This window comes from Alligator sinensis, unplaced genomic scaffold (assembly GCF_000455745.1).
Source record: "Alligator sinensis unplaced genomic scaffold, ASM45574v1 scaffold451_1, whole genome shotgun sequence".
Classification (NCBI taxonomy): Eukaryota; Metazoa; Chordata; order Crocodylia; family Alligatoridae; genus Alligator; species Alligator sinensis.
In genome coordinates this window covers 1,666,929-1,678,392 of record NW_005842097.1, presented here as the reverse complement: position 1 = coordinate 1,678,392, position 11,464 = coordinate 1,666,929, and the positions used below count along the sequence as shown (strand labels likewise).

General features: G+C 45.4%; 1 protein-coding gene across 1 annotated transcript in view; it reads right to left on the bottom strand.

Moving 5' to 3' along the window:
- Window positions 1–442: 442 nt before the first annotated feature.
- Window positions 443–11,464, bottom strand: part of LOC102376114 (protein SSUH2 homolog) — a 93,817-nt gene continuing 82,795 nt past the window's right edge. Inside the window, exon 14 of the transcript XR_003094212.1 lies at window positions 443–2,830. The gene's annotated coding sequence lies outside the window, so the exon portion shown is untranslated. The remainder of the gene's footprint in view (window positions 2,831–11,464) is intronic.

The window sequence follows — 11,464 nt, the reverse complement described above, 5'->3', positions numbered from 1 at the left end:
TTTTTTAAAGCACCAGAGCTGGGGCGGGTCGGGCTTGGGGGGGGCTGGGAGAGCAGGCAGGGTATAGGGCCTGGCAGGGGTCCCCCAGTGCCCCCCCCCCCCCTCCTCCGGCCTCCCCTCCCCCTACTTACCAGCTCCGAGTCTGGCTCCAGCTCCCTGCTGCAGCGGGCGGGGACTGTCCGAATCATCGAAGCTCTCCAAATCTTTTCCGAAGATTCAGAGATCTTTGAATCAATTCAGACCTTGTTATTGGTCCCCTGATTCAATTTGGATTTGGAGATTTGGACACCAAATCGGGCCAAATCTCCTCCGAATCAAATCAGCACCCGAAACTTTGCATAGCCCTATTGATTATATATTCTAGTGAGCAGAGATCAGATTTTTTGAAAATTCATTAAACCCAGCACATATGTGAGTGAGGATGATGGGGAGTACTGGAAAAAAAAAAACATTTTTCAAGATATAATCATAATGGAAATCAGACTTGCGAGTTTTGAAATCTTTAATGAAAATGTTCAGGTCAGAGTGCTAGCTAAACCAATGGGATGCTCATAGAGAAATGTGTGTGACAAAGGGGAGTGACCTGTCAGAGTGGGGGAGTGATCCCTAATTTAGGGTACATGCGAGTCCAGTCCATCTCTGGTCTAGGTTCTGGTCCTCTGTGGAGAGAAAATGGGCAAATGAGAGTATCATGTGACAGTGCTCATTCTTGCTATTGCTATGCAAGGTGGCTATGAAGCACTCGGGGAAAATCAAGGCAGTTCTGAATCCCTCCATAGTGGCCCTGAGGTGTGAGTATATTTATAATTTTCCACTAGGGAGTTGTAGAAGAAAACCAAGGTTTCAAGAGCTGCTTGTGGACCCCTGAACTAAAAGAGAGTCAGCTCTCCATTCAGGCATAAAGGCTTGGATTTCTGGTGAAGATACAAAGCTGAAAAGAAGAGGGATGGGAAATTTGATTTGGGACAAGTGTAGAGGTATAGATGTGAGCCAATTTTATCTGAACTTCTTTCCTTGCAGAGGTCCTAGGGTGGGGTATTTTTAAAAGGATAGGAGAAATTATCTTATCTACTCTTCCCCATGCACACAAATGCATTTAGGAAATAATTCAGCTAGGGAGAATAAGAGTAGTTTTGTCAAATATTTCCATCAAAGGGGTCATTTTTGGTGGCCAAATTGGCTAACACCAACTAGCTGCAAGCAGCAAGAGATGAGGTAAAGCTGAATGTACATGAGTTCTTGGTAATAAAAAAAAAAAGAAGGGAAACAAAACAAAATGTATATAAATCCTTCAATACATTATGAGCACAATCAGGTCTGCCTTATTTGATGAAACCAATTAAACTACTCATATGAGAAAAATCTCTCTCTAATTAGAGTGATTAGGTCTTCTGTCATTGGCTTAATTGTTAGCACTTATATCCATCAGTGGTAACAATTGCTGATGTGCAGCATAACTTGGACTGTGAAGAAAAAACCTCAAAAAGTAGAAATGTTGGAAGTCTTAATTTTTGCAGCGGTTTTAAATAATCATATGTTTATAGATCCATTTCCGTAATACAGCATCACATCTCTACAATATCAGGTGAGAAAAACATGAGCCACAGACGAGCTACAGAAACTATATAAACACTATTTTAAAGCTTTCTTAAAAACCCCAGAGAAAGAAATTCAGTGGTGGAAAGAGAACACGGGCATTCATTTTGAACTATAAAGTGTTTTGGGGTTTCAGAAATCACACTCTTCTACAGGCCTGAAGCAACTCCCTGCTTTTTGGCTATCTTAAAATAAGGTTGGTATGGATTCATGTTGCCTTATACAAAAGTGAGGTTAATTATCCCAATTTAGAACTAACGGACTTATTGTTTCTAAATTTGAATTTATTTTGAATAAAAACTGGCAAAAATAGTCTCACTCTCTGTTTTATATTTCTATATATTTTAGGCCTTTCTGTTATGCTTCACTAGTCGGGGAGTCTGATCATGCAGACTTCATATATCCTTCAGAAGCTTTATGGCCTAGTACTTATCTAATTTAGCCTGCCTCGGCTGTGCTTGCATGCTTTGTTTGACTCACGACTTTAAATAAACCACACGCTCTGTTGTAAAAATAAATAAATAAATAAAAGACACCAGTTTCTGTTGTCCAGGTAAAAAGAGTGCCTCCTAAGAAAATCATGGCGATACCATTAAAGTGTCAGCTGCAGCTCTCTGTTGCAGAGAAAATACAACTTTTTGTTCCAGGAACTCCCAGAAGTCAATTGAAACAAAACAATTGTATACCCTGCTTAGAGACCATAAAATTGTTGTCCAAGTACTGGAGACGACTGTAGCTATATCCATGCCTGGCGTAGCACCCTTTGATTTCAGGAGCATCACACCAGGGATGCATGACGTTGCTAATGTGGGGAAAGCCGACGTGGTTTCCTCAGAACCCAGATAAATATATGTATGTGGGCAACATTGTTTGAAATCTGTGTTCTTAAGCACAAGCATTTGTTGTTACACCTCTGTTAATGAGTAGATTTCTCAATATGCGTTTTACTTCCATTGTAAGAGGTTTCTCCTACTAAATCAGCTTGGTTCCTTATGGCGTTTTTCTGCCGAGATGCACAGAGGGGAGTGAATGAATTACAGAGCTCTTGCATCCTGTATGGACCATCCATGAGTGGGGCCATGGTAGGCCATGTTGTGGATCCCAGACAGAATTACAGCAATACTCAAAACAGAAAAAAATCCTTTAAAAAACTGTTAACTAAGTTTATTCAGCAGCATTTCCCTTTGGGAGATGAGGAAAGTGGGTCTCTCTCACCTCACATTTTAGTGTTTACCTGTAATGCAATAAAAACAGAAGTGGTAAGTAAGTGGATGCAAAGCAGCATTTTAGAGAAACATCATTTGTACGAGGCCTTGAGCATATGGGCTTCCATTTGCAGAGAAATGTGTGGACAATTCATTTACATGCACTTATTAGTGCCGCGCAAACTATTTTCATAACTGAAAGCACAATGGTCACCTGGCACAAAGTAGCAGGGAGCAGGGCAGTAGCCCTGGGCACCAACTTGGCAGGGTGGGTGAGGAATAGCAGCCACAGCTACCAGAGGTCTGGATGTTGCTGCCACCCTGTGCACCGCTGCCTGCCAGACTGCAAAATGGCCCAGGCATGCCTCTGAAGCGTCCGCTTTCTTGGGCAAAGAGTTGCAACAACTGGTAGGTGCACTAAAGCCAATGCATTTTCTGAAAATCTGTTGTGTCGAGTTAGGTTACTTTGTACTGTGGATTTAGCAATCGACACTTCCTGAATTTTCACCCTTACTCACTAAACAGGATCAATGTTATATTGCATGCCATTGACTCCAAATGTACATCGTATTCCAGTTCACAGGGTAGAACAACTTATCATTTATATTGCAGGCTCTTTCAATATGTCCCACTACACATTTGTTGAGGCAGTCATGTAAAGATTGCTTATGTCTGTCACGTTACATCAAAATAAAAGGGCCAACGTACAAATGTATTATTGTTGGACCAGCTGTTTTATTTATGGGGCTAATAAATTCCTTTGGAGACTTACAATCAGAACTGAAGCACAGAGGCTTTAAAAAAAAAAGACATTTTCTGTGTATTTAAACTTAAAAGCCAGGCTTAGGCCAAGTTACAGCTCGGTGAATAAAGGTCTCCTTATAAAGAGACCCATTGACACTTTGCCAGCCTCTTCCCCTGAGACTGCCTAAATAAATTTCCTTGGATTGACATGGCTGGAAAAGGCACCTTTTAAACAGAAGAGAATTCAAAAAACTATGTAATGGGGAGGCACCGGCCTTGTTTTTTTGCAGAACTGAATTGACTCAGAAATGAAAGGCCATTTTTCAAACCCAAGGAAAATGTGTCACAGTAATTTTTCTTTTCTTTTACACGGCCTGGACAATTAAGTATTCAAAGATTCCCAAAATCAATAACAACAAGTGGCCCTTAACTGGCTGCTCTGGAAGAAATGAATGGCTCTGTGTTTTTGTAAATAATTCATTTTCATTTGTGACGGGGCCCTTCCAGCAGTTTAGAAATGGACACAAATTGTCAGAGAAGATCTAAGGATAAACAAGACAAAACACTTAATGCTACTGTAACACTGAGATTAAGATGTGAGCTTCTTTCCCTGCATTTGGGGAGCAGAGAAAATGAGAGGAGGGTAGAGTTCTTTAAAATAAAGAACTAAGAGTTATCATGTTGATACCTGGTAAAAGTAAATGCAACTTCCCTGACATCAATAAAGACCTGAATTAGGCCCTTTTATCTTTAGTCCAATTTTGCTTTGATGGACAAATAAGTCATGTGCTTCTCTGAGCTTTGTCTACCATTGTTATTCCTATGCATACTACAATATTCCTATTTATACCACAATCATGCTCAGAATCCTCAATCAGGGATCGGCACTTTATTCTATTAGGCATTGTACAGTCAAATGAAAAATGAAATCTCTGACACAGCAAGCAGTTTAAATCTGTGATGAGACAACAACTGGAAAGAAACACCAGGTCCAGGTAACCAAATATATTTGATATAGTAAGCGGCAGTCATTCCATTCCCCCTGCCTAGACCCTCGGCCTGATCTCAACTAGGGTGCCAGGTCATCCCTTTGAAGGGTGCCAGGAGGTGTGACACGATAACCCAGGTAAGTCAGATTTGTCTGTGCTTGGCTGTTCCCCTGCAACCGCTGCCTGGCCTCTCTGCAAGGAAGTAAGCCCTGTAATAAATAAAGTTAGTTTTTTTTAATAGATGCTGCTCAGTTCACAAAAGTTATGTAGGGTTGCCATGAGTCTAAAAATGTTGAGAACCACTGGCCTACACATTATGGCATCTTATCCAGATGTACAACAATGGGCTAAAATTTTTGCAATAAAAAATTTTAAGTGTTATACCAGCTGAGCATTTCCATCCACAATGAGAGCTGTAACCACCACCATTGGTAAAATAATATCACAAATTAGATATTAATCATTCATTCTTTCTTTGCTTACCTAACTCCATACATGACCAAATGGTATTCATCAAGTACATTTTTCACACTTCTTTTCCTATCTAATAATTTGTAAATCCCATGCATTTCTAGTCTTGTACTAACAACACAAACCTTGAGAATGGCAAATAATTTGAGGGGGTTTTTAAACTTAATTAAATTTTCCCGTCTCAGAAAGAGTTTTAGAGGTTATATGAGCTTAGCTTACAAGATGAAAATTAGGTTTGATTTTTGCTTCATCAAAACTGCCCTCCCTTTCTCCATGACTTAACTTGAACCCAGAATAGAAGCCCATTATTTCCATCTATCATCTCAGATGAAGATCGCTATCTTAAATTACTTGCACTCTTTGAACTATTTGTGGAGACTTTTCATCACATTTCCATAGCTTTCTTGTTTAGAGCACAAGAAAGTTGAAGAAATGAATCCTCAGTTCTGCTAAAGGCTGGAGACACATCAAGCGTCCATAAAGGCCTCTGTCTTGTCAAGGGTAGAACATCTGCAGCACGGGCATGATGAACATAGCTGTGCGGTGATCTTTCAAGGACCTCACAAAGACTGCCATGGGTGGGAGAAGTAGGAAGCAAAATGCACACACTGGAATGGGGCACTTTGGCTGACAGGGCAGCTCAGGGAGACTGCTGTTTATTAGGCTTTCACCATTGTCTGTAACTAACAGGTTTAAGTAGCAATTTTGTGATCATCAGGAATCCAGGTTTTCTGTTTTCCATGGAAAAAATTTAAAAAACATGAATTTTCCCTTTTAACTGAGAAAAGTGTGCATTTCTCATTTTTTCAGAGAAACGTAGATTTTCAACTTTTGCAAAGAGCTCTCTGCAGGCTGGCAGAGTTCCAGCCTGCAAGAGGCTGGGAGGAGCGGGAGGAGGGCGATCAGGCAGGGGGTGCCATGTGCACATGCACACGTATGCTTGCACATGGCCACCAGGCAGCCTGGAGAGCAGCTCTCTGCAGGTAAGTCTGGTGGGGGAGGGAGAGACTGAGGCCCCTATAGAGAGGGAGGCAGTTGGGCAGGGATGGGGCTGAGACTGCTGCCACTGTCCAGCTGGGGCAGTGCACGGGGCTTGGGACCTGGGGCCATGCATGGCTGCAGGACCCCAGTGGGGAATGGGATAGAGCCACAGGTGGCTCATCTGGGGGACAGGGGTGCTGGCTCCCCACTGCTGCACACACTCCCTGGGGGGGCAGGGAGTGCATGTCCCCGCCCCGATCTATGCGCAGGGTGGGGGTGGGTGCAGGCTGCCCACTGCAAGCTCAGGCTCCCCGCCCTGGTGCCCTCCCCCAGAGCCTCCACAGCCCAGCAGGCAGGACCCGGTGTGGTAGGGCAGAGCAGAACTGGGCAGGAAAGCTCCTTGCCACTGCAAGCCCTGTGCCACCCTGGCAAAGAGCCCCCCTGCCTGACCAGCAGCTGCAGGGGTAGAGGTGTGAAGTTGTGCCCCTTGCTGCTGCTGGGTGGGAAAGGGATGATTCTCCAGGGTGACACAGGGCTTGAAGTGGCAACGAGCTTTCCCACCCAGTGCTGCTCTGCCCTGCAGCACCAGGTCCCACCTGCTGGGATGCAGAGACCCCATGGGGAAGAGCAGCAGGGTAGGGAGCCCAAGCCCGCAGCAGGCAGTCCGCACCTGCCCCCCCCCCCCCACCCCATGGGCTCCGCTCCAGCCATGCCACCCATGGGGGAGGGGAAGCTAGGCCCCGTGCTTTGCATTGCTGCTGCAGCCATCACCTCCCATGGGCACAGCCAGGACTCAGGCATTGCTGCAGGGGGCAGGGAGCTGTGAACCCAGATCCCTAGCCCCATAGCCCTGGCAGCTCTGGCCCCCCTCGGTCAGGGCTGGGTGGGGGCAGGGGGCTGTGGGTGGGGGATGAGGGAGGAATGGTGGGGGGAAAGAGCTGTGGGTGGGGAGTGAAGGACACCAGCAGGGCTGTGGGTGTGGAGTGAGGGGCACCATGAGGGCCAGGAGACTGTGGCTTGGGAGTGACAGGCCTGTATCTGCATCCTGGTGAGCAAAGGGGGCAGAGGAAGTTCTGATTTTCCATTATAAAAAACCCCAAAATCAAATACCCAAATTTATAGGTATTTAGAATTCATTTTATTATAGTGATTGAGGCACTGGTACGCTTCCAAATTGCTTTAAAATTCTAAATATAACAATAAAATATTGTGTTCAATTCATACCTATATACGAGGGCTGTTCAAAACGTATCGAGACTGATGCTGTAGGAAACAAAAGATTTTATTTACAGGGATTTGGGCTTAATCTCCTTTGAAGTAAGCTTCTTCTGCAGTCACACACTTCTCCCAACATTTCTGCCATTGCTGGAAGCACCACTGATAAGCAATTTGTGGAATTACTAAAAGCTGCTCAGTCATACTTTGTTTTATGGTTTCCACATCACAAAATCTTCTTCCTTTCAAGGTTTTCTTTAGTTGAGGGAAGAGAAAAAAATCTCACCATATCCCACAAGTGCTGCAGCCTCCATATACACCTGATATGTCCCCATGCAACCCTCAACTAAAGAAAACCCTATCATGTATTCAGTTTTGCTGACATCAATAGCAAGCCAAAGTTCTTTTGTGCTTGACTATGATCTCTTGATCCTTTTGCACCATTTCCATTTCATCTTCTACTAGGCAGAGACTGTCTGTATATAGAATCATAGAATCATAAAAAATTAGGGTTGGAAGGGACTTCAGGAGGTCACATCTAGTCCAACCCCCTGCTCAAGACAAGACCATCCGCAACTAGATCATCCCAGCCAAAGTTTGTCCCAGCCGGGTCTTAAATACCTCCAAGGATGGAGATTCCACCATCTTTCTGGGTAATCTGTTCCAGTACTTCACCACCCTCCTAGTGAGACCGTTTTTCCTAATATCTAACCACAACTTCCCTTGCTGCAACTTGAGACAGTTGCTCCTTTTTCTGTCATCTGCCACCACTGAGAACAGCCTAGCTCCATCCTCTTTTGAACCCCACTTCAGGTAGCTGAAGGCTGCTATTAAATCCCGCCTCAGTCTTCTCTTCTCGAGACTAAATAAGCCCAAGTTCTCTGCCTCGCCTCAGAAATCATGTCCCCCAGTCCCCTAACCATTCCGGTTGCCCTCTGCTGGACTGTCTCCAATTTGTCCACATAGTTTCTGTAGTGGGGGGGGGGCCCAAAACTGAACACAGGACTCCAGATGTGGCCTCACCAGTGCTGAATAGAGGGGAAGAATCACTTCCCTTGACCTACTGTCAACACACCCACCAATGCAGCCCAGAATGCCATTAGCTTTCTTGGTAACTAGGGCACACTGCTGGCTCATATCCAGTTTATTGTCCACTGTAACCCCCAGGTCCTTTTCTGCAGAGCTGTGTGCCCAGCCAGTCAGACCCCAGCCTATTCTGGTGCATGGGATTCTTCTGTCCTGAGAACAGGACTTTGCACTTGTCTTTATTGAACCTCATGAGATTCTTTTGGCCCAATCCTCCAGTTTGTCTAGGTCACTCTGAATCCTAGCCCTACCCTCCAGCATATTTACTACTCCTTCTAGCTTGGTACCATGTGCAAACTTGCTGAGAATGTACTCTATACCATCTTCCAGGTTGTTGATGAAGATATTGAATACAACCAGCCCCAAGACCAACCCCTGGGGCACTCCACTTGATATCAGCTGCCAACTAGACATCAAGCCATTGATTACTACCCTCTGAGCCCAATACTCCAGCCAGTTTTCTATCTACCTTACCGTCCACTCATCCAGCCCATACTTCCTTAGCTTACCTGACAGAATGTTGTGGGAGACTGTACCAAAAGCCTTGCTGAAATCAAGGTATATCACATCCACTGGTCTCCCCACATCCACAGAGTCAGTCACCTCACCATAGAAGGAAATCAAGTTGGTCGGGCATGATTTGCTCTTGGTGAATCCATGCTGACTGTTTCTAATCTCCTTCTCCTCCAAGTGCTTAGAAACGGATTCCTTGAGGATATACTCCATGATTTTTCCAGAGACTGACCAGTCTGTAGTTCTCTGGATCCTCGTTTTTCCCTTTCTTAAAAATGGGCACTATTTTTTCCCTTTTCCAGTCATCCTGGACCTCTCCTGATCACCATGAGTTTTCAAAGATGAGGGCCAATGGCTCTACAGTCTCATCATCCAACTCTCTCAACACCCTCAGGTGCATCCTGTCTGGCTCCATGGAGTTGTATATGTCCAGCTTTTCTAAATAGTCCCTAACCTGTTCTTTCACCAGTGTTGGCTGCTCACCTCCTCCCCAAACGGTGCTGCCTGGTGCAGTAGTCTGGGAGCTGACCTTGCCTGTGAAGCCTGAGGCAAAGAAGACACCGAGCACTTCAGCCTTTTCTGCCTCCTCTGTCACAAGGTTGCCTCCCCTGTTCAGTAAGAAACATACCCTTTCCCTGATCCTCCTCTTGCTGCCAACATACTTGTAGAAACCCTTCTTGCTAACCCTTAACCTCCCTTGCTATCTGCAACTCCAATTGCACTTTGGCCTTCCTGACTTCATCCTTACACCCCTGAGCAATGCTTTTATACTCATCCTGGCTCTCCTGGACTTTTCCCTCCCTCCAACTGGCTTCCCAGGGGATCCTGCCCATGAGTTACCTGATCAAGTCATAGTCTGATTTTCTGAGCTCTAGGGTCCTTACTCTTCTGCTCTCCACCCTTCCTCTCCTCAGGATCCTGAACTCTATCATCTTGTGGTCACTGCTGCCCAAGTTGCCATCCACTACTAGATTCCCCACCAATTCTTCCCTGTTTATGAGCAACAGGTCAAGAAGAGCATGGCCCCTAGTTGGCCACTCCAGCACTTGCACCAAGAAGTTGTCCCCAGCACTCTCCAAAAACTTCCTGGGTTGCCTGCAAACTGCTGGATTTCCCTCCCAGCAGATTAATAGATTCATAGATGTTAGGGTCAGAAGGGACCTCAACAGATCATCGAGTCCAACCCCCTGCCTAGGCAGGAAAGAATGCTGGGGTCTGAATACCCCAGCCAGATGCCTATCCAGCCTTCTCTTAAAGACCCCCAAGGTAAGGGAGAGCACCATCTCCCTTGGAAGCCCACTCCAAATTCTGGCCACTCTTACTGTGAAGAAGTTTTTCCTGATATTTAGCCTCAATCTGCTCTCTGTCACGCAGGGGTAGAGGTGGATGCCGTTTTCTTGGACTTTAGCAAGGCCTTCAATACAGTATCTCATCCTATTCTCATAAATAAATTAAGAAGCTGTGACAGATATTTACATGGTCTGTTGGGTGGCAAATTGGCTTGGGGGTCACACCCAGAGAGTGGTATTAGATGGGTCAGTATTGACCTAGAAGGATGTGGTTTGTGAGGTCCCACAGGGTTCGATCCTTGGACCTGTACTCTTCAATATCTTCATCAGTGACTTGGATGCGGGTGTGAAGTGTACTCTGTCCAAGTTTGAGGATGATACTAAATTGTGGGGTGAAGTGCACACTCCAGAGGGTAGGGAACGATTGCAGGCACACCTGGACAGGTTAGAAAAGTGGGCAGAATACAATAGGATGCAGTACAAGGACGAGTGCAGAGTGCTTCACCTAGGGCACAAAAATTTCCAGCACACCTACTGGCTGGGAAGTGACCCTCTCAGCAGCACAGAAGCAGAAAGGGATCTCGGAGTCACAGTGGACTTCAAGAGGAACACGAGTCATCAGTGTGATGAAACTATCAGCAAAGCTAACCGTACTTTATCATACATCAGGAGATAAGAAGCAGAAAGGGATCTCGGAGTCACAGTGGACTTCAAGAGGAACACGAGTCATCAGTGTGATGAAACTATCAGCAAAGCTAACCGTACTTTATCATACATCAGGAGATACATAACAAATAGATCCAAGGAGGTGATACTTCCCCTCTATGCGGCATTGGTCAGACCGCGGTTGGAGTACTGTATCCAGTTTTGGGCCCCATACTTCAAGAAGGATGTTGATAGACTCAAGAGGGTCCAGAGGAGGGCCACTCATATGGTTAGGGGCTTACACAACAAGCCCTATGAGGAGAGACTGAGGGACCTGGACCTCTTCAGCCTCCACAAGAGAAGGCTGAGAGGTGATCTTGTGGCTGCCTACAAATTCATTAGGGGGACACAGCAAGGGATCGGAGATGCTCTTTTCACCAGGGTGCCTCTTGGGGTAACAAGGAACAATGGTCACAAACTGACAGAGAGCAGATTTAGGCTAAATATCAGGAAAAACTTCTTCATGGTAAGGGTGGCCAGAATTTGATGTCATGGAGACTGAAGTTCCCCATGAGAAACCAGGGCCTGTGACCAGCAGACACCCACTACAACATTGCCCTTGTTGCTCTCCCCTCTAACCTTAACCCAGATGCTTTCAACAGACCTATCACCAGTTTCATACTGGAGCTCTGAGCAGTCATACAGCTCTTTTACATAAAGTGCAACTCCT